This window comes from Heterocephalus glaber, unplaced genomic scaffold (genome assembly GCF_053883595.1).
Source record: "Heterocephalus glaber isolate CG9 unplaced genomic scaffold, H.glaber_assembly_v1.0 deba00001737, whole genome shotgun sequence".
NCBI classification, from domain to species: domain Eukaryota; kingdom Metazoa; phylum Chordata; class Mammalia; order Rodentia; family Bathyergidae; genus Heterocephalus; species Heterocephalus glaber.
This window is the reverse complement of record NW_028258445.1, coordinates 534582-539316: the sequence shown is the minus strand read 5'-3', so window position 1 is coordinate 539316 and position 4735 is coordinate 534582. Positions and strand designations below refer to the sequence as shown.

Genomic DNA, 4735 nt, shown 5'->3' with positions numbered 1-4735 from the left:
TTTGCATTTTCTCATATTAATTCCATTCCCTTCTTTCCTTTCCCCTACCCCTCCCACTTCCCCTTCCCCTTTGCCCCTTTTCTTCCTATTTCACATTATCTATTATACCTTTTAGTCCTTGTTTACCCTTTCAGCTTCTCACACTACAGAAACTATTTGGTATTTACACATGTGTGTCCTGTTCATTTCACTTCAGAGTGAATGGCCTCAATGCACATCCATTTAGCAAAAAAAGTCTCTAATTTCTCATTTTTTAATGGCTGAGTAGTACTCCATTTTATTAAAAAACCACATTTTCTTTATCCAGTCTCCAGTTGATGGACATTTGGGCTGTTTCTAAGTTTTAGCCATTACAAACTATGCTGCTATGAACATGGGTGAACATATATCACTGTGGTACTGTAGTATGATTCTCTTACTTCTTTGGGGAAGATACCCGGCAGGGGAATAGCTGGGTCAAATGGGACTTGCAGTCCTAGTTCTTTGAGGTATCTCCATACTGATTTTCACAGTGGTCACACCAGTCTACACTCCCACCAGCAGTGGAGCAGTGTTCCTCTTTCCCCACAGCCCTGCCAGCATTTGTTATTGGTTAATTTCATGATAGCAGCCATTCTTTCTGGGGTGAGGTGGAAACTCAGTGTTGTTTTCCTTTGCATCTCTCGAATGACCAGTGATGTTGAACATTTTTTCATATGTTTATTTGCTATTTCTACTTCTTTGTGTGAGAAATGTCTGTTCATTTCAGATGCCCATTTTCAGATTGGGTCTTTAAATTTTGGAGGTCTAATTTTTTTAAGTTCTTTATAGATTCAAGATAGTAGAACTGTCTGAGGGACAGCTGGTGAAAAATTTTTCCCACATTGTGGGTTGTCTCTTCACACTGCTGGTGGTTTCTCTTGCTGTGCAGAAGTTTTTTAGTAAGAAGAGATCCCACTTATTGATTGTTTATACTAGTTCATGGGCAACTGAGGTTTTGTTCATAAAATCTTTTCCTACACCAATGTCTTCAAGAGTTCTACATAACCTCTATTTCAGCTGGTTTAGTGTTTCTGTTTTAATATTTAGATCTATAATGCATTTTGATTTTAGTTTAGTGTATGGTGAGAGATATAGGTCTAGTTTTAGTCTTTGGCAAGTTGAAACCCAATTTTTCCAGCACCATTTATTAAAGAGGCTATCTTTCCTCCAGTGAGGGTGTTTGGCTCCTTTGTTGAAGATGAGGTGGCTGAATGTGTCTGGCATTGTTTCTGCATCTTCTAATCTGTTCCACTGGTCCTCAGGTCTGTTTCTTTGCCAGTACCATGCTGTTTTTATCACAGTAGCTTTGTAGTAGAGTTTCAAGTTGGGGGTTGTGTTACCCCCTGCCATGTCTCTGTTACCTAGAATTGCTTTTGCTATTCTGGGTCTCTTCTTGTTCCAAATGAATTTTTGGATTGTTTTCTCAAGGTCTGTGAAGTATGCTGGTGAGATTTCAATTGACATTGCACTGAATCTATATAGCAGTTTTGGAAGTATGGCCATTTTCACTATGTTGATCCTTCCACCCAGGAGCAGGGGATGTCTTTGCATTTTCTGATATCATCTTCAATCTCTCTTTTCAGAGTACTATAGTTTCCAGAGAAGAGGTCTTTGATTTGTTTTCTTAGGTTGATTCCTAGGTATTTCAGTTGTTTGGATGCTATTGTGAAAGGAATTGTTTCCCCTATTTCTTGCTCGGTAAGTCTGTTGTTTGTATAGAGGAAAGCTATTAATTTCTGTGTGTTGAGTATCCAGCTACATTACTGAATTTGGATATTAAATCTAGAAGTCTTTTGGTCAAGTTCTTGGGGTCTTCTATATAGAGTATCATATCATCTGCAAATAATGACAATTTGACTTCTTCATTTCCTATTTTTATTCATTTTCTTTCTTTCTCTTGTCTAATTGCTGTGGCTAATGTTTCCAAAACTATATTGAACAGGAGTGGTGATGGTGGACATCCTTGACTTCATCCTCATTTTAGTGTGAAGGATTTCAGTTTTTGACCATTTAGTATGATATTGGCTGTTGGTTTTTCATAGATGGCTTTTATCAGATTGAGGTAGAAACCATCTATTCCAACTTTTTGTAGGGTTTTTATCATAAATGCATGTTGGATTTTGTCAAATGCTTTTTCTGTATCTATTGAGATGATCATATGGTTTTTGTCCTTGGCTCTATTGATATAGTGTATTACATTGATTGATTTGTGTATGTTGAACCATCTCTGCATTCCCCGGGATGAATCCCACTTGATCAGGGTGTATGATCTTCTTGATGATCTTCTGCATTCTGTTTGCCAGTATCTTATTAAGGATTTTTGCATCTATGTTCATTAGTGAGATTGGCCTATAGTTCTCTTTTTGGGTTGGGTCTTTCTCTGCTTTGGGGATCAAGGTGATGGTTGCTTCCAGGAATGAATTTGGGAGTATTGCTTCCCTTTCAATTTCACTGAAGAGTTTAAACAGAAGTGCCAGTAGTTCCTCTCTAAATCTCTTGTAGCATTCAGCAGTGAAGCCATCAGGGCCTGGGCTTTTCTTGGTTGGTAAGTTTTTAATTATGTTTTCAATTTCATTGATTGATATTGGGTTGTTTAGAATATTTAGGTCTTCATTCACATTTGGTAATTCATACGTATCTAGGAATCTGTCCATTTCTTCTGTGTTTTCCATCATATCGGTGTATAGGTTCTCAAAGTAGGTATTGATGATCCTCTGAATTTCTGTGGGGTCCATTGTAATTTTATCCTTTTCATTCCTAATTGCATGGATTTGGGCTGTTTCTTTCCTTTTTCTGATAAGGTTGGCTAAGGGTTTGTCAGTTTTGTTTATTCTTTCAAAAAACCAACTCTTGGCTTCATTGATTTTTTTGTATTGTTCTCTTAGTCTCCATTGCATTGATTTCTCCTCTGATCTTTATAATTTCCTCCCTTGTATGAGATTTGGGTTCATCCTGTTCTTCTTTTTCTAGAAGCTTGAGGTTCAGCATCAGGTTGTTTAATTGGGCTCGCTCTGTTTTCCTAATATGAGTATTCACTGCTATGAATTTCCTTCATAAGACTGCTTTCATTGTGTCCCATAGATTCCAATATGTTATATTGTCATTGTCTTTTTTTCCCCACATAAACCTTTTGTTTTAATAAATATAGAATCTTCACAGTTTAGATTTTAAATCACATTTACCGATGAGGAAAAGTAGGTCCAAACAGGTAAAGGTGAAGCTCCTACTGCTGGGAGGAGTGCAGGCCTCATATGCGATTTACACCTAATGGGCAGGAACAGCATACACGTCACCCTCCAACAGCTGCAAGGGTGCAAGGTGGAGGGGAGAGGCGGCAGGAGCCCTGCGTGGGGAGCTGTGGAATCCGGATGAGCCAGGGTGGTCCTGCCCACACTGAGTGAGCTTCTCCCTCTGCTCTCAGGGCCAAGGGTACCATGGGTAAATGCAGAACAGGATTACAACAGCCAAGGGGAAGATAATGGAGGCAATCTTGCTTCTGCCTTAGTCCAAAAACTTCTTATTCGTGTTAGCACCAGACAAGGCCCCCCGAATCTCTGGCATCATCTGCTGGGCTATGAGATCCACCCAGCTTTCCAGGGTGTTGGAAACTTTTATTTTACAATCCCTGTTATAGATCTCAACTCCACCAGCTATGTCCTCAGGCAGGTAGGCCTCCTGATCAATTTGAACATCAACATCTTTCTTGGTTATGATTTTGTACATAGGGATCGCTTTTTGCACAGCAGCCTTTACCAAAGAGAGATCTTGTTTCCTGCAACACACAATCATTCGGGGCTCCAACAGCTGGTACAAACCCTGGAGCACCAGTCCATCCAGCAGTACTTGGTACCTTGTTGTATCTTTTACCACTTTGCTGAGTCTCTGCTTTGCTTCAGTTAGCAGGTCAGTGATAAAGTCATCTCTTGCTCTGAGGACTTTCAGCCTTGCTTGATTCATCAAGTTGGACATCTAAATTTTCTTCTGCTGCTCAATCTGCTTTTCCTTCTTCTCATAGTACTCCATGATCTTCAGTCTCTGGGTCTGCACAAGACGACCTTTCTCAATGTTGAACTCTTCTTCTGCCTTTGCATCTATCACTTCTGCTTTCTCATTGGCTTCTTGTTCAATGAAAGCCATCATGTGCTTAATCTGCTTTTGTACATCAGCATGGCTGAGGGCCATGGTGAAAGCGACACCAGGCCGGCAGGCAACATGGGGCAGTAAATAGAAGTGGGAAAAGAAAACTCTGTCATTGTCATTTAATTGAAGGAACTGTCTGATTTCTTCTTTAATTTCATCTGTGACCCATTGGTTATTCAGAAGTGTGCTGTTCTATTTCCGTGTGCTTATGAAATTTTTGCAGTTTCTTTTGCTATTAATCTCCAATTTCATTGCTCTATGGTCTGATAATATACAGGGGATAAGTTCAATTCCTTTCCACTTATCTAAATATGTTCTATGAGTATGTGGTCTATTTAAGTGAATGACCCATATGCAGCTGAAAAGAATGTGTATTCTGATTTTGTGGGGTGGAACACTCTGTAAACATCTGTTAAGTTCATTTGTTTAAGAGTTTGACTGAGTTCTAGTATTTCATTGCTTTTTTTTGTTTAGTTGATCTATCTATTTGTGACAGTGGGATATTGAGGTCCCCCACTACTATTGTATTAGTGCTTATTTGATTTTTCATGTCCGTTAGTATTTGTTTTATATA

At 39.1% G+C, this 4735-nt stretch overlaps 1 pseudogene; it reads right to left on the bottom strand.

Annotated features, from left to right (window-relative positions):
• Positions 1 to 3510: 3510 nt before the first annotated feature.
• On the bottom strand, positions 3511 to 4228 carry LOC101708073 (V-type proton ATPase subunit E 1 pseudogene; annotated as a pseudogene).
• Between the last annotated feature and the right edge of the window lie 507 nt (positions 4229 to 4735).